The sequence below is a fragment of the Macaca thibetana genome, chromosome 6 (assembly GCF_024542745.1).
Source record: "Macaca thibetana thibetana isolate TM-01 chromosome 6, ASM2454274v1, whole genome shotgun sequence".
NCBI lineage: Eukaryota > Metazoa > Chordata > Mammalia > Primates > Cercopithecidae > Macaca > Macaca thibetana.
This window is the reverse complement of record NC_065583.1, coordinates 111,047,092-111,066,010: the sequence shown is the minus strand read 5'-3', so window position 1 is coordinate 111,066,010 and position 18,919 is coordinate 111,047,092. Positions and strand designations below refer to the sequence as shown.

The 18,919-nt window shown below is 42.1% G+C and overlaps 1 protein-coding gene and 1 long non-coding RNA gene across 2 annotated transcripts in view; one reads left to right on the top strand and one right to left on the bottom strand.

Moving 5' to 3' along the window:
* The window catches only part of LOC126956567 (uncharacterized), a 165,007-nt gene extending 162,086 nt beyond the window's left edge, over positions 1–2,921 (bottom strand). Inside the window, exons 1-2 of the long non-coding RNA XR_007726412.1 lie at positions 2,899–2,921; positions 2,666–2,765 (exon numbers count right to left, since the gene is read on the bottom strand). This is a non-coding gene — a long non-coding RNA (uncharacterized LOC126956567). The remainder of the gene's footprint in view (positions 1–2,665; positions 2,766–2,898) is intronic.
* The window catches only part of MRPS36 (mitochondrial ribosomal protein S36), a 587,034-nt gene that overhangs the window by 80,437 nt on the left and 487,678 nt on the right, over positions 1–18,919 (top strand). The window lies entirely within an intron of this gene.

Genomic DNA, 18,919 nt, shown 5'->3' with positions numbered 1-18,919 from the left:
GATTCAGCCTTTCGGGAACAGAAAGGATCTTAGAAAAAGCGATGCAGTCAGCCATTCACATCCATGGGTTCCGCATCTATGACTTCAACCGACCATGGATCAAAAGTTTTTGGGAAAAAAAAATTGCATCTGTCCTGAACATGTACAGACTTTATGTTTCTCACCATTGTTCCCTAAACAACAAAATATAGCACGTAGTTTACATTTTATTAGGTATGATAAGCAATCTAGAGCTGATTTAAAGTATTTAGAAGGAGGTGCATAGGTTACATGCAAATACAGTATCATTTTGTATCAGAGACTTGAGCATCCATGGATTTTGGTATCCAAGGGAGATCCTAGAACCAATTCCCCTTAGATATCAGGAGATGACTGTATTAATAATATGTGGCAGAAACTCCTAGTTTTTCACTCACTTTTTCTTTTCTTTTTTTTTTTTCTCAAGATGGAGATTTCCTCTTGGTGTCCAGGCTGGAGTGCAGTGGCGTAATCTCAGCTCACTGCAACCTCTACCTCCTGGGTTGAAGCGATTCTCCTGCCTCAGCCTCCATAGGAGCTGGGCTTACAGGCACCCACCACCACACCCAGCTAATTTTTTGTATTTTTTGTAGAGATGGGGTTTCACCATGTTGGCCAGGTTGGTCTCAAACTACTGACCTCAGGTGATCCACCCACCTCAGCCTCCCAAAGTGCTGGGATTACAGGTGTGAGCCACACTGTGCCCAGTCCAAATTCTTTTTCTTATTCCTGTGTCTAATACACAGCTAGACACACTTCCCAACTTCCTCTACAGTTAGGCCATGTACCTGAGTCCCACCCAATAAAACTGGATGGAAATGGTACACACCACTTCCCGGCCCAGCCTGTGAGATCCTACATGCACTTTCCCTCTTCAGGCTAGCTGGGATAGGTGTGATCACTGACATTTGGAAGCCACATGTTGAACAGATTAGCCTCAGATGACCTGAGCCCCTGAATACCCACTTGGAGAAAAGCTGCCCTTCTGGCTATGCATGTTCAGGATCGGTACAAGGGCAAGAAATAAACTTCTGTGTGGGTTCATCACAGATTGAGTTTATTTATAATAGCAGCCAGGTTACTCTAATTAATACAAACTATAAGATAAGGCAGCTCAAATTGTTGAAATGATTATTTATTAAAATGGAAAGCTATTCACTGAATAGTAGAGAGCAACAGATTGAAAAACTTATAGTGTGATCCTATTTTTTAAAAGAGTATATATGCATATGTATACATACACACAAAGAGAAAGTTCTAGTATAGAACAAAGTATAGGTGTTTATCTCTGGATAGTGGTAATATGGGTAGGGCTTATCTACATTTTCTTATATGTCAAGCATGAATGTATTCTGATATTATAATGAAAAAGTAAAAGCTATGTTTAACATTAAAAAGGAAAAAATATCTTAAAACATATATATATATAAAAGCATAGCATCTCAAAGTGAGTAGATTTCCTGAGGGAAATTAGAAAAGGTTTCTCAAACTAAACATCTATTAAAGACTCTTCCAACACTGAAAATCTATAAATTAGCTACAGCCTGAAAAATAGATCAGTTCAATTATACAACGCACCTGGCTCCCAGCCTTTACATATCAAGTCCTCATCAATGGAAATCAATCCACCAGAAAACAATGGGAGAGATACATTTTTCATCTTTAAAAAGAAAGTGCCAAGAAGCTAGTCTCAGTAGTTGTTTGCAGCGGAGTTGTTTATAGAAATAAAGAGAAAGGGATGTTTTGGGGGTTGGAGGCAGGAAAAGTAGCACAGTTAGACTCTTTTTTATCTTCTGAATATTGCTATATGCATTTAATGCCTATTCAAAACATTCTTAGTTCTAAAACCTTTGTAAATAATAAGTCAGAGATTCTCGTTGAATCGGTTAAGAGCAGAGACAAATGCGAAGCAAACAATTCATAATTTCCAGGTGGAATTTTACTGACCCGTAAATCTAATTGGTTATTGCAGCAAAGTTTCCCCTTTTCTTTGGGAAGAGCCTAAATCTATTCTTCCCATATACTGAAGGACAAGGGACAATTAGTGAAGACACCTCCACCCTCCTCCACACAATCTTCAAAAGTGTCTGGAGATGGATTTTGTTGTACGATAAGAATCAGAAACTGCAAAACATGGTGTGTCGAAGTCTCAATCCCCGTTCCACTGTCATGAAGGCTTGGAGGAATAGAGTTGACCTGAGAGAGGTGGGACAGGCCTCCAACTCTCTGGATTGAGGAAGAGTGTTGTAGGTTGAGGTTCCTGTGAAACAGACTCTGAGACGGTGATTTGGCTATAGGTGGCTTAATAGGGAGGACTCTTGGGTATAACATAAGCGAGGGAGTAAAGGAAGCAGAATGAGGCAAAAGGAGGAGTTGAGCTGTGAAGCAGTCACGACAAAGGTGTCAGGGGATGCCACAGGGCACTCCGGGGCTGGGAGGACCCTTCAGAGTAGTTCCAAGTTGGGGGAAGGGCACCAAGCCTTTACATGCCCTCATGGTCTTGGAAAAGCGGGTCTCTTCAGCCAATTTTCTAAGAGGGATTCAGCTGTGAAACATCAGGAAGCAATATTCACAGCATCTGAAAGGACAAGTGCCCAGGATTGGGGTCACACCATAGCTCCACTACAGAGCAGCAGGAGGGGCTCACCTCTTCTCCTGATCACTTCATATCCAGTTGTCAAACAGATCACACCAAAATTTACTCCTGCCAGTGCTCTTTGAAATTCCTCAGCAGCTTTCCATTATCCCTGGAAGCAAATAAACCCTCATAAGCCAGCCCATCGGCCCCTCTCAGGCCCAGCGGCCCAGCCTCATGTCGCAGTTCCCCCATGGAGCCGAGACTCCAGCCACACGAGGCTATTCATCAGTCCCAGGAGTTACCATTCTCTTTCATGGCTCTGAGCCTTCATGTATGCTGCTAGAATGCTTTCTCCACTCTTATCTTTCTCGAAAATCCCTAATTATCTGTCAACCCCCACGGTAGTTTCCACTGAGAAACTTCCCTGGCTCTCTTGGACCACTCGGACTCACTCTCCTTCACATTCCCACCCACACTATGTGTGTCTACACTACCACCCACACCAGCCGCTGTAGGACGCAGCAATTTTGCATACCCCATCTTCACTGGAACGGGGGTTCTTGAAAAGAGAGCCAGGCCTTTCATCTTGATTCCCCTGATACATAGGAACTGCTGGATTAAATGTGCATTGAATGGATAAACAACTCAATGTGAAAGACATGTTGCTGGCAAGGAAAAGAGGATGAATTCTGATCAACTGGTAGGAGAGGGATAGTAACTAGAAACTGGGGTAGAAGGTGTTTATAACGAGCCATGCGCCAGAAAAATGTGGCCGTTTGCCATCTTTGGTCCTTGGTATCTACCACCAAAGCTTCAGTTTCACAGAATGCAGAGTATATCAGGGCCTTTTATGTGGACAGCAAAATCACTGTAAGGGTGCAAACACCAGAAAGTCTCCCAAAGGTAACCTTAAGAAAGGAGGATTGAGCTGCATAGATCCCTGGCTGAGGCTATTTATAAATGAAATGGTGGGATGAGTAAGCAGCCCCCTCTCTGTGTTCTCTATAGAATCTCTGCCAAGAACAAGAGGATCCACTACACGTGCATAGCACACTACACTCATCACTATTCTATGTGATGCTGACCAGCTATTCTTAACAAGGTAATGAGCACTGGGGCTGTATGAACCAAGACTGTTTAGGACAAAGATCCCAGGTAACAGAGAGAAGGAAAGAAGGAACTTGGGTCGTCCTGGAGCTCCCTTGGAAGGGGAAAGTGAAAATGCAGGCTCCCATTTTTCTTTGCCTCTTATCTCATACCTATCCTCATCTCATACTTCTATTCTTAGGAGGAATAGAACTAGCCCAAACCTTGATGAAAAGTGATCATATCTCAGTCATATCTTAAGCAAGTAACATCGTTTTAGAACCCCTGATGCAAACATTAATACTCTGAGTAATGAATCAAAATTATCCAAGGTCACTGTAAGCAGGCATCAAACCAAGTGTGGCTTCAATTGAGATGAATTTTAGGTATATAGGTTTTTATTTTCAAATCTTACTGTCTCATTACAGAACCGGGGAACTGTCTGGGAGGGAAGAAAAAAAAAATCCTATTTCTTCAGAAAATGCCAAGGGGCCACAAGTCTTAATCTGCTGCAGCCAGACTGGAGGCCAGGGACTTATTCAAGCATACAAAGTGTACCTTCTCAAGTTTCCTTCTGCTGACACCCAAGGTCCTCCTTGACCAAAGTTCAGAAGGAGATGTTCCCATATCCGAAAGGAAGACTGCCTGGCCGAGCAACTGCTCCACCCACCTGAAAGCCTGATTATGATTCCATTGGAACGTGGGAGTCAATCTCTAAATATAGCCCCGAGAGCGGCCTCCGCCATCATCCTTGTGCTGTAGCTTCTCTCCTTCCAAAATAATAAAAAGGGGTGGGTGGGCCCCAGGCTTTTTTCCTGGGAGGGCAGCTTGGGGTAAGGAGACAAAGGGACCAGCCCTGTGCTTATGGCAGCCTTCTACCCCGGAGTTGCCCCAAGCCCCACCCCTTTCCACTTCCCCACTGGGTCCCTCTCCAAGTAGCTGTGCCCTGAGATTGGTCAGCTGCCCCAGGGCACTGATTAACCTCACGTAAATCCTTGGAGGTGTGCCTCCTCCCGTCCCTGACCCAAGGCCCCTGCTGTAAAATTCTGAATCTCATTACCTTGAGTGCCGCTCCTCCATACTTCAACACACTCCGTTCCTAGCTATGATCATGCTTATCTCACTGGATGGCATTCTAATAACCAGTCAATACCTGCTCCACCATTAGTCTTTCTCACTCACCCTGAGATCCCCGAAGGCAGTACCGTGTCTTTCCTCATCCATGGACCTTCAGCCCCCATCACAGTGCCAGACACAGAATAGATGTCCAATAAATGCTGAATGAATGAGGAATCGCCCCAGCATCGCACTTGGTACATACAAGGAATGATAGGAACACAGTGCAGGAAGCTTGACTGCAGCTCTGCATTGCAACTCAGGCCATGATACTTGAACCTCCACGGGGAGCTCTGGGGGCTCAGAGTCCAGCACAATGGTGCCACGTCTCCCACACTCTGGGTCATCCTGCCCAAAACTAAATCCAGCTGGGGATGAAGGTAGGCGCTCCCTAGCAGGCCTAGAAAGGAATCCAGTTGGAATCACCTGTGGAACACAGGGACCCTAACAAAACCCCAGGCAGGCTTTCCTTTTCTTCGCCTGCTGCTCCCCTCTGGAGGATCGAGGGGTGGAGGCACAGTTCCTTCCCTGGTCCCCAGCCTTCTGAGAGCAAGCGGGCAGGAGCTCATGGCAGCCCCTACTGCATCACTGACAGCTCATCCCAGATATGGCTGAGGCGGGCCTGCAGCCAGGTGCAGCCCATGGGTTGTGAGGGGCTACAAATGTTTCCTTGCTGCAGGTGACCTCTCTCCCCCTGGGTGAAGCCTAAGGGGCCGTACGCCTTTGTGTGGATGGTAGTTGGTTTTGTGGCAATGCCATTTCACTGTCTGACTTGTTTCCCAGGAAAGGAGGGCCTTATGATCAAATCAAGACTGCTGAGCTCTTCAAGCATTGGCAGGTCTGCTGTGGCCAGGAAGAAAGAGGCACCAGCACCAGGGTACCCTGAGGTGCAGAGGGATGAAATTAAGCAAAGGAAAAATCAGGCTGGTGCCAACTACTACTCACGGCCAGAAGTCTGCTTTCATTAAGACCCACCTTCTGAGAAGAAAGGGGCCGCCACTTCTTTACCCACCCTGGACCACCCTTCCCACCGAGCCCTCCCCGGCAGGTAAGGATCTAACCAGCCCTACCCATCTAACAGAGAGTGTCTCTGTCCCGCCGCGGTTTCTCTTCTGGCTTCTGCTTGGGGAAATGAACAGTTAAGAGCCTAATAGAAACCAAAGAAACCACCCTTCACAGAGGCTGAGGCCTGAGGCTTCCTGGCAACACCTGCCACTCTGTTTTGCTTTAATGACTAATTTTGATTAAAGCCAAAGCCAGAGGTTTTGCTCTCTTTGTTTTTGAGTCTTTTAATTGACTGTGAGATAAAGAGCTACATTTCTATCATGATTTTATAGAAAATTATCCTGGTTCCACATAAGTAGAAAATGTTTCTACAACAGTAAAGTCAAGAAGAGCAGGCTCTTGACATCTTTTGAATAAATCTTAGGTGCCTGCTATAAGGTGTTTCATTTTATTTAATTTCACTTGATCTTCCCAGCAACCGCATGAGGTAAGTATTAACCTTCTTCAATGTATGAGGAAACCACAGTTCATAGAAGCTGACCGACGCACCCACAGCAAACAAGTGGGGAATCTTCCCTTTCTGCTCTGCCTGTGGGTTCCAGCCCTGGACGCAGAATAGAATCCCCTAGGGAGCTGTAAAAACAACAGGTGCCCAAGTCCCATGCCCAGAGCATCTGATTTAATTCATTAGGAATGGGTCCCAAATCTTATTTGTGGGCTACACCATATTCAAACAGAGGGCACCTAGATCCTGGGAGAAAGAAAATGCCTTAGAGTTTTCATTTCATCTTTACTCCAACTCTGGGAAGTCAAGCCATGTGACTGTCACTTGGCTATGTAAGTGATGCCAGTAACTCTCAGCTAGGGTGGAAAAATCAGGCTGACAACTGAGCATTTTCATAGCTCATAAGTGCTTTTAGCCTATCTACGAAGTTATACCAAGTCTCCTAGGTAACTGGGACTATTTTCATTAAACTAGGAAATATTGAGCAGAGTGGATGGTGAAACTCGCATTGAGACTTTCATCTCCTGGCAGCTCCTTTGTTGGGGGGTTGGAGGTAACTTACCTCTCTGTGACTCAGCATGCTTCCCCAGTCACCAAAGGAGGAGGAAAGAAGAGAGCACTGAGTGGCCTTATAGGGAAAATTGGGAGGCATTAGTCCATTAGTCCATGTTGATAAAGTACATCGTGCTCCTTGAGTAATAGTGGAGAGTCAGGGCCTGGTATTATTAGTTTTCATACAAGTCCCAAGATTAATTGCTCCTCTCAACCTCACTCCCCAACTCACGAGTTCTGCTTTGTGTCCATCCTAAGTTACCTTCCTGGCAGAAAGCAACATCGGGGCTGGAGCTCTCCCTGTGGAGAGGCGAGAGGGCCTCGTGTATCCTAAAGCAACCCTTCTACTCAAGGTGGACTCCTCTGAGCTGGAATTCACCTGCTGCTAACTCCTTGGCATTTGTTTAACACAGGCCAAGTAACCAGATCAAAAACTGATGCTGCTGTCGGGTCCATGCTGTTTATAACGAGGCAGATTCTTTTTATAAAGCACAAATAATTTCAAAACATAAGGCAATCAAGGCCTCAACTTAACAGGTGGGAAGGGTCTGCACTTTACAACCACATGCCTCTTTAGTATCATCTTCCCTTGCTCTATTTCAGCACAAAATCAACACAGAATCAGTTGCTTTTCATAAGTGAAGCCATTCCTTTCTTGAGGTGCCATTTCCTGAACAAAGAATGTAGCAATAATCAGCTTCTCACAATCAAGTGAGTCTTGAATACACCTGGCCTTATGACAGATTGCTGTTTTGTTAGGGAAACCATTGTTGAATGTGTTTGACTTTGACAATATATAGTTTTAAATTCAAATCCAGATGATTTATGTGTTTGCCCTTGTTTCTATTATAGAATCTAAGGATATTAAGGTGAGAGGGAAGCTTAGGGACCTAATCAAAGTCCCTCATTTTAAGAGAAAACTGAAATTCAGGAAAATGAAGTGACCCCTCCAAGGTCAGTCTGAGTGTCCTTGGTTCTCCTCTTTTCCTTATTCCACTTTCTCTCTCTATAAATTTCATCTGGTCCCAAGTTTAAATGACTCTCACCTTTTACTAAGTCCCAGACCTCTCCACGGAACTGTTGGTTTTCTATCCCAAGCTTTCTCCATCCCAATATTTTGCATCACTACTTCATACTTTCTCAGGTCCAAAGACTTTCCATTATTCTTTAATGTTCCATTTTTCATACACCCTATATCTAGGTTGGCGTTTGTCCTAAATTAATTTAGGATGTGGGGTGTATGAGGAATGGAACCTCTACTCCCAAAACAAATTACAAATTCAACCCTTTTCTTTATCCCTCTGCTACAACCCTAGTTCATACTACAGTCAGCTCCTGCCTATTTTAATAGTTCTGAAAGGGTCTCCCTCTTTTCACTCTTTCCCTTTCCAGTACGTCTACCATGTGGTAATAAGAGTGGTCTTTCTAAAGCATCGATGCATTGTCTCACACCCCTGCTTAAAACCCCTGACACTTCAAATGCAACTTGAACTCCTTTTTTTTCTTTTTTTTTTGACTGAAACTTACAGTCATGGCAGAAGGCACCCCTTCTCAGGGTGACAGGAGAGAGAATGAGTGTCAAGTAAAGGAGGAAGCCCCTTATAAAACCATCAGATCTCGTGAGAACTCACTCACTATCATGAGAACAGCATGGTGGAAATCATCCCCATGATTCAATTATTTCCACCTGGTCCTACCCTTGACACATGGGGATTATTACAGTTCAAGGCGAGATTTGGGTGGGGACACAGAACCAAACCACATCACTGGGAGAGACCACAACAAGCAAAAAAATGCACTGTAGCATCAGCTCCACATGTGAGTACATTCTATATACAAGGTCCTTTACTGAGGCCCTTCTGTGTGTCAAGCATCATACTAAACATAGTATATTTAAGCCTTGAAAAAACCTGTAAGATGTACATACTCTTATATAGAGTATATAGATGAGGAAACTTCAGGCCAGAGAACTAAACAACTTTCTGAAGATCATACAACCAGGAATTGCCAAACCAGGATTCAAGTTCAGATCTTAAAGTCTCAAAGTCTCCCACAAATCTAGGTCCTGGGGGGACACTGAGCACTCAGAAACTTCCACTGAAGTTAGTGAGATAGGCAGAAATATGCTCATTGACAAGAAGAGGAAAATCAGTAGGGAAGTTGGTTTCGAGGAGGAAGCGTTGTGTTTAGCCCAGCACATGCTGGGTTTGAGATGAGGATGGAGTGTCCAGGTGGGGATAGCCGTGAACCAGAGAGAAATAAGGATATTTATGGTTAAGGGAATAAAGAGGGGGAGGAATTTGCTAAAGAGAGTGCAGTCAGAAAGGTTGACGTAACCAATGCATGCTGGGCTCTTCTTGCTGTGAGTTTGGGGCTGGGAATTCAGGTAGAAGGCATTGAAAGGAGAAGTCTCCATCAGAGATGGCTGTGAGGAAAGTAGAACCATCAGATAATACCTGGATTTCCATTAGAGCCAGGCAGGGAAAGGAACTTTGTGGAAAGATGAAAGACAGAACAATTGGAAGATACCAATAGTTATACCCACAAGAAGGCCTGAGACTAGAGAGGGGCTGGGCTGAGTGGGAAGGAGATTGCAGGAAGGCTTGCTTTTCTAACTGGGGAGAAGGGCGGATCGCAATGGCATGAAGGAAGGAGCCAGGCTTGGACCCTTGGCCTTCAATTTTGTCCCCTTCACTCAATAGCTGCATAAATTTGGGCAAATACTTTCCCCTCTCTGAGATTCAATATCTTCTACTGTAAAACAGAGATAATAATATCACGACCTTGCAATCCTAGAAATAGGATTGCAGTTAGGTCTAGGTAACAGTTAGTGATAATGTACAAAGCAGGCCATCAATAAAAGGTTTCATTGCTGGGTTATCAAAAAAAATTTTTTAACTAATATTGAGAGATTTGTCAGGGGCAACATATAAACATCAGAAGAAATTAACTAGGCAGAATTCTGTTGTTGGAGTTTCAGGCCTCGTGTTTCTGCTTAAATATCACCAGGCTGACTGTGATGGAACCGTGAGGCACCCGGCTGATCATTTCTTAGAAGCTCAGTATAAGGGCAGATGGCAAGACAGGTCTAACTTTCAATGTCAAATGATCTCATCATTAGAGTTAAACAGTCTGGATATGCTTGGGGAGGTTAACTCTACTTCCTATACTCTGCACACCCTAGAGCTAAGTGCCTAGAGCTGAAAGTGCTGCCAGCAAAGTGAAGCTGCTCTCGAGGGGAATACACTTGGCAAAAGGGGCGCTCATCAGGAGCAGGTGGTGAAAACTCCACTAAGTTAGTGAGAACATCTCAAAGCCCAGAATCTAGGCTTTAAATATTAATCTGACTTCAGTAAGAAAGAGCTAGTTTTTACCCATTAGCTGAGAAGCACTTCAGCTCCGACTTGTTATTTTTAAGCAGTAATGTTTTTTTAAAGAGTCCAATTCTGCTCCCCATAAGGGAGAGGACTAGCTTGAGCAAACCCCAGTGGTCTTTGTTTCTTCAGAGTGTGGTAACAGAGAAGCAGTCGGCTATCATTCAGCTTGTGCCTTCCCGAGGTCACCAAGCCTGATGCTGGTTTAGAGATGAGATTAAGCACAGTTTAAGAACAAACTCTCTCCACAACGCGGGCTGGAATGGCTCCACGAGCCAAACCACTTGACCGAATTTTAAGAAACAGAAATCTATTGCTGTTTCCTTTCTATACTGGAAATATACAAGATATTGAGGCTACTCACCCCCCCAGGCCACCAAAAATACGTGTATGTTCTGTGGCCATCTGATGCCATCCTACCCCATATGCACAATGCCAGTGTGGGGGCTACAAAGTACCTCAGTGCCTATTTTAGTCCATTTAGGCCACTCTAACAAAAATATCATAGGGTGGCTTACAAGCAACAGAAATTTATTTCTCACAGTTCTGGAGACTGGGAAGTCCAAAGTCAAGGCATTAATCTTGGTTTCTGGGGACAGCCCACTTCCTGGTTCATAAGGCAGCAGTCCCTTTGCTATGTTCTCACATGGCAGAATGGGTGAGCGACCTCTCTAGGGGCTCTTTTCTAAGGGCATTAATCTTATTCCTGAGGGCTTCACCCTCATGACCTAATCACCTCCCAAAGGCCCCACCTACAAATACCCTTACATTGAGGATTAGGTTTCAGCATCTGATTTGAAGGAGACATAAACATTCAGTCTATAGCAGTGCCCCAATTCTGAATTTTTTTCCTCTCACTTTCAGAGCAGAACTCATCTGAGTGAGAATGATTACCTTTTCAACTAGATGTTAGTTTCATTCTAATCAGGGCTTTGGAAGAGAATCAGGGAGAGTCTTCTCAGAAAAGGAGTCTGAAGGAAGAAGTTGGCAGAATTCCAGCAAACATAGGAGTTTAAAAAAATCTAACATCATGAATCTGTTCTCTAGCAGGAAAGAAAATATATTGTATTTTCAAGGCAGGGTAACAATGTTGCATAACTTAGGGTTGGGGGGGGTTGCCATTCACTTTACAGTCTATGTGAAGGGTGCCCCCTAGAGTTGTATAGTGCACAGCCTGTGCACCCAAATTTGAAAAGCCCTGGTTCAGGGTATCCAAGTCAGAAAACTACCTACACTCATTCCACACAGGCATGAAAGCTTTAGTCTATGGAAAAATTTAAGTTGTGATAGACTATTCTGTGGAAAATTCTTAATGCATACAGTGGAACCCAAATTTCCCACCAAAGAGTGTCCTAAATTATAACCCTGGGCGGGGGGACTTGGAGGTCATTTAGACCATCACTTCATTTTGTAGATGAGGCAACTGAAGCCCAGAGACATATGTCTTGCCCAAGGCCAGCAATGCTATGCTAAAAAAGTGAAACAGACTTCCCCTGCTTTCCATAGATAGCAAAATAGGCCACTTTGCTGGAAATGGCATTCAGTCACCCAGACCCCAAACTGAGTCTAATTCATCATTATCATCACTCAGCACTTACGGAGCACCTTCTAAATACTAAGCCTTTCTTGAGAATACTCAAAGAGTCTCTCCAAAGGTGCCAGCCCATGAGGCAACAGTAGGGCAGAGCTGTACATCAATCACACATCCTTTGGCCCAGGAAATGAAGACTCTGATAGAAACGTTTCCAGGCACAAAAGTAGTATACCCTTCTTTGAGCCATGAATGGTTATGGTCTGTTGAACAAATCCCTATTTAGGCTTTTCTTTCTGAAGAATGTCCCCGTTGGAGCTGACTAACTTCTTTGAAGCTGCCTTGGTTTATTGGTTAAATATTTACTCATCAATATATTTAAAAGCCATATTATTTACACAATAGATTTGGAACCATTCTGGACTATTGGGTAATTATTACCTATTTAAAATCAGGCTATACAAAGCAAGAAAACCGATGGCCATTTGTAGGGAGAATGGGGAAATTTACAGGTTACTGAGGTTGACCTTTAATTTAAATTTTATTTTTAACCCAGTCATTCTATTCTTTCTGACGGGAGTTTTATGCGTGTTTGAATGTGTGTGGTGAAAGTGAGGTGGGAGGAGAGAGAAGCCCTTTTACCAAAACCCAGCGCAATTAAACTGCTTTATGGACAAGCTCTCTGCCAAATTTCTTGTTGAAATCAAAGACACCTTTGAGTTTGTTATCCAAGAGCAGGGCAAAAAGCACCTGCAGTCATGTCTGTTTCTCATTTTGTACTCGTGTAACTCAGATGCCCTGTGGATTAAGTGGAATCTGCTCCTGAGTCGAAATCATGTACACCACGTGTCAGCTCAGCTTGAATTTGGAAACAGGAGCTCAGAAGGTGCCATTCAAACATGTGGCTCTGGTTTTCCCCGAGTGTAACTTGAACACGGGAGTCATATTATGGGGCCCCTGCCCCCAGCTTCTCTCTAAGTAAGAGATACAGCAGCACCTTGTTTCCATTTGATAGTGCTGCTCCCCACCCCTCACCCCTATATGAGTGCCCATTTAGGCTTTCATGAGAGAAGGTAGAACACGAGTGCTGTGAATGTGCACGTTGACAGTTCATGACCTGTGCATGAATTTACAACCATGTCCTGACACAGAGAAAGGAAGACAACCACAATGCGTGACCAAACGTCCCCAGGTAGCCAACATAGGTCACTTCTCTGTGCAGATACTGTTTGTGCCCTACTTAAATGTAAAAAGGATTCTCTGGGTCTAGAGAGGTTGTGTTAGGGTATAATAAGTACTCAGCTTTTATGTTAAGACTCCAACCAAATTCTTTCCAGTTTTAACCCAAAGAGGCCTCTTTTAAATATCACACTCATAAGGAATTCTAAATCTTGTCTCTTTGATCACGTTTTAAAATATTAGCTTCTTGTCTGCCTCTTCATTCGTTCCATGGATTCGACAAATATTTAATGAGTACCTGCTATGTGCTGTCGAGTATCAGCAGCTCATAAAACACCAAGGACTTTGCTTTCATGGAGTTTCCTTTCTATCTGGGGAGGGGAAGTATTGGCTTTGAACTAGCTTGGTGAATATGTGTTCCAGTTAAAGTCAAGTCTCCATGTGGCATTCCAGATTTACACAGGATAAATTGGGATGTGATAATTTGCTTCAAAAAAAGATTCAATATTTTACTAAAAAAAAAAAATCACAGAAGGATTCCCTTTAAATCTAAAACTCCTGTAGCGCCCCCTCCCAAGCCAGTCATTTTATTTATTCTGCATTTTTGAGGACTCCGTGTATTATTAAATCGAGTGCCCTGCGCTGTTCTGAAGTACATCCCCTAATCACCACCATAGGTAGACAGTCCCTTCCCCGGGAGGATTTGACTGCATAAAAGAAGTGCCGTATGAAAGCAGTACTTATTCCAAAATAAAAACCCAACCTATTCGGCAACAGGCTACCGGCAGGCCCAGAGAGGAAAAACTCTTAGGGACTTCACTGTCGGTGGTTTCCCCAGAGCCTCTGTGCACCCTCAGTATTTAAGAACCGAGTCAAGGGGGAAAAAAAAAATCTAGAGTCAAGTGGAGGTGTTCCTTAAAGTTTTTCCAGATTTTTCTCATTAACAAAAATGAGGTAAAAGAAAAACAAGCTTAACCAATACAGTTTAAAAAATGAACCCGGCAAGGTGAATACATCACTTTTCTCTCCTGACACTTTCAACCACTTGGATACTTCATTATCTGTCACCAGCATCTCTCCTTGTAAGCACCAGCAATTTGGCCCATTAGCAGTTAGTGAGAACAGTGACTCCACTAAGCTTTTGTGTGAGAAAATAGAGAGCTGCCACACACAAACACACAGACTTAGCAGAAATGAGAGAGAAAGTGAAATGAACACTCCTAATATTACAGTGGCCCCCTGTTATTTTCCCCATGTTGGGATTTTACTGATCAGTGACCACATTGCTCCTCGGGACCATCACACTGCCAGGAAGTTTCCCGGTCCAGCTGCAAGGTGGTTAGTTGGCATTTAAAAATAAAAAATAAAAAATAAAAAAACAGGGTTTTTATTGTTTCTTTTTTTTTTTTTAGAAAAGTGACTGCCGTATTATAAATTTCAGTCTTATGAGTTGGAAGCCCATCCCACTTAAATCAGGGAAGGAAAGTGAAGCCAACCTTGGGCAGTGGTGATCACCTGTTTAAGAAGGATTCATACTAAAAAGGCATCATATTAATTAAATAAGTTTAGCAGATATGGGTACAAAAAGGTATGCAGAAGTCAAATGAGCCATTCTTCAATTTAAGAGCTTTGCTTTAGAATAATCATGCTCAGTGCAGTCATTGTCACTTAAATTAGCCCAGGAGGAAAAGTTTTCTTACGGAAGAGAGGAACATATGTACAAATAAAATGAGATCGAGGTAGGAAGAAATTGAGTGTTTTTTCTGTCCCAAGGTTAGATCAATCTAAACAGACTATAGCAAAAGCCAAGCCTCATACACGTGCTACAACCATCATTCTTCAAGGTCTCTCCTGGCCTCAGCGTTTGGGTCTTCCCTGTCCCAGAAGCCAGGTCCAACACCCACTCTGTTACTTTTCCAGATAGACTTTCTGATTCCTCCAGGAGAGCCTGTGATAGCTGCCATCTGACACATTGCAGAATTATACTTGACTTTCTGAAGAGAACCCGATTCTTTTTGCTGCTGCTTAGACACAGCACTTAGAGTTTGTCTTTGGCTGGGATTTGAACTAAATAGCAACTATGCAGCTTCCTAGGCAGAATGGGAGGTGTGGAATCAGTGTGCAGGTGAAGCAGAGAAACTCGGTTTTCCTTTGTCTATCACGGGCCGCCCTTCCTGGTGGAAGCACTGAGCAAAAGTATGCCCAGACTTCTCATTACAAGTCACTTGTCCAGGCACATCCTTCATTCGTGCCACCATTTTCCTCTACAGATTTATTTAAATGAAAAGAACTGAGGAATATTTTCATGGACAAAGAAAATGTTTCCTCAAGCGTACCCAAGTTACTGACAACTCCCAACATGAAAGTCAAGCCTGGAACTCTTGGTATCCAGGCTTTAGACCACATGGAAACAGATACAAATCTTTGAAAAATCACTCACAAAAGTCATCAATATCTTGAAGCCTATACATTAAAATGCAATTCCTTCTAAGGCATTTACCACACAACAAGAAGTTAAACCAATGGATTTCTAATGACACCATGGCTATTAAGAACTCCCTGCCAAGTGGCTGGTGTGATACCCAGCACTGTGTTGCAACACCCTCTATTCCAAGTAACCACTTAGATCTTAGAGTAAGATAAAACCTCAAAACAGACACATCGAAAGGGAGAAGGTAGACATTTGGCTTCAGCTCCATTTTCCAGTTAAAACCTGTCAAATGAATGGTGGAGAAGAGTACAGAAAGACCAACTGCACTCAATGGTAACAGTCATCTGAAATTCTTAAGAGAAGTACAAGAAGATAATGAGAAGATTGAGGTTTAGAGTAGAATACATAGTTGTGTGCTTCAGAAATGTGGCTTATTTATTTACTTTTTCTGTGTCTCAGTCTCTTCTGTGTGGACTAGTGGAAGTTGATGATTCAAATTTCCTGAGGTTTCCCTGGAGATCATTTTTAAGACCTTGGGCTTACTGCCCCTATTCATGGTTCCATGTTCCTCTATTGCTTCAGCACAGTTTTTCAGTGCCTGCTTTTCCAAGACATCAGCATCAATTAATTCACTCTGAAATGCAAAGGTTATTGAAGAGCTAGGGTTGGGTTTCTTCTGTAATAAAGGTATATGAGGGCTTTTTTATTTCATGAACTGTCCCAATGGAGTATAACTATAGAACCCTGTTCCGAAAATCCTTAGAGGTTTAGAATACACTGCTCAGAGATTCTTGAGAATAAAATTCTGCCATCTAATTGATTCTAATTACCAAACATTTTTGAAAGTTTATCAACTCTATTATCCATATATATATACTAATCCAAATCTAAAGTATTCCTAGCTCTAGAATTCCATGATTCTGTAATTCTGGTCATAAGTTATTTCCTCCCTCTATGCTTTTAAGAAGATCATATCAGTGAGGAGCTTCATTTACTATCTCCGTCTCTAATTCCTTCTCTTTAGTCCTCTGTGTGTCCATTAGAAATAAGGACCAACACATTCTTTTTTATGGTCATTTTCACTTTCATGGAAAACTCCATTTACAGAAAACTCCATTTTCACAGCGGACATTATTTTTAACAACTATGAAGTAGTTGCCATCGGTACATCTGATCACCTCATTAAAGAGCTACTGCTTCGAAAGCAGGTCTATCAGAAGGGACTCCTGGCTTAACCTAGAGACAGCCTAAGGAAACAGTTACCTGTCCACTCTACAAACATCCTGATGTTCACTAAATATTATTAATGCCTACTTCAGAATTTTATTGGTATTAATGTCAATAATTTTAGACCAACTTCACATGTTTGCTAGTGTTGCTTAAAGATTTTGGCAGATTATAAAGATAGCATGAATTCTGAGGTGTACTTGCTTGACAATTTTGCTGCTTTTGTCCTAGAATGCCGAATGTGATATGATTTTTCATGAATAATTCTGAAAGATTTAAACCTGCAGAAATTCCACACACAGTGCTAAAAGGCTCATAACAGTCTTGGATTCAATTTAGCCAAATCACAATCAGATTTGACATTCGTTGACTGACAGACCGACAAACCAATATTCAGAAGCTTCTTTCTTTTTCATAGTTCATTAACAGCAGGGGAGTTTTCATTCCTTTGTCTCAGTCATGGAAACATTTGGTGAATTTAACTGATGCAGAGAATCGCACTAAAAATCCAAGTCTCAAAGGTAATGTGCTCATATTTGTGGGTTTCTGTGAGGAAAATGGCCACTTTCATGGGGCAGCCTACGAAGCACAATGCTTAAGTTACTGGTGCATATGGCGTGGGATCTCCAGGCCCTGGTTCCGGGGTCAGCCTTCCCACCAGCGATCTATACAACCTTGCTACGGAGGATCGCACCTATCATTACCCCATACATCAGTTTACTCATTTGGTCAATGACAATGAAAACATCAACTGTTATTTCTTTTGCAACTCTGGTGATTTATTTATATAAATAACAATCATTGGTTTGTCTCCGGACCTGTGCTAGGCATGGGGATCCTTTATGTACATGACTAGCTCTAACGTAGTGAATGGGAATCAGAGAAAGAAGAGAGGAGGGGGGTAGTTAGTGCACCGTGTGGGCTGGAAATATAATTAACCAGCTTGAGATTTCCACTGTGCCATAATGCAAATGCAACCCACCAGATTCTGTCAATCTCCAGTTACACCCTTATTTAGAGAGAAAAAAGATCTGGTTGAATAGGGGACAAATGCTGACATAGCTCGTTGATTTGTAAATGTAGAAATGACAGTCATAGTGATGAAAACTATATACATTTATATACAGATTATGAAGCAAAAATTTTCCCCCGAAATATCCTATTTAATCAAGGAAAAGAGCTCTTACACCATTTTATACTTTCCTGCCCACCACTTCTCTCAAAATTCTTTTAAGCCTAAATATTCTCATCCTTTCATTTCACCAATGTCTAGGATACAGCTAAGATAGCTCAACAGTAATAATGCATCCAAAATTCAACTTAATAGGCATTTATAGCATGACACTATATGCCAGTATTCTTACCTAAGTTTAATAGCTTCAATTTCAGATGGCACTCTTAACTTGGAAGGATTTTATTAGTTTATATAAAGTTTCAGGGATATTCCCTCCTTATTGGGAAAGTGTATGAGAACATTTATTTTTGAGAGTCTTTCATTTTTACACTAAATAAAAGACCATTTAGATAAGGAAACAATATTCCTGGTCATAACAAAATTGTAAATATTTAATTATGCTGAAACCAAAAAGCTTAAGGTTAAGGAAAATATATTCAAGAAATTCTTAAATGAAAATTATACATCCCCAAAGACAAGTGTTAGTTTGGATTCTTTCATCCCACTGAATGTAAGTCAAGTAGACACTGATTAAATACCTACTATGTGCAAGGCACATAATTACTAGAAGAAAAAAGAAATGAATTCTCCCTTACAGAATAACATTTAACAACCAAGTTAACCAGCTGAACTTTCAAGCAGAGTGCTATTCATGCTTTTGAATAAATGAGTCTGAATATTACCATAAGAATAAAAAAAGAGTTTGACTTCACTATTTCCCAATGGAGCAGAGACTTGTTGTATCATATACTAAATGCAAAGTCAAAACATGAATCCCAGGAAACATATATCCTACATGATAGATTAGCCTGTATATGGAAAGATACATTCAAAATGGAACTTTTACTTCAATTACGTTGATCACTATCTAATAAAAGGTCTTAGAATATGATTACACTTTCATTTTCATAAGCAGATATCCATAATGATAGAACAAATCAAAAAGGAAAACAATTGCATAAGTGATTGAGCTAATTAAAATTACTGCCAAAAAAAGAGTTCAGTCACTGTGGAACAAATCAATCAATATCAAGTCTAAACCAGAAAACTATGCCAAGAAATGGTATAACATTTCGCCTTTCCATCTTGAATTTTGAAGGGAATGATGTGCATTTGAAGAAATTTTCAAGTGAGTAATATCAA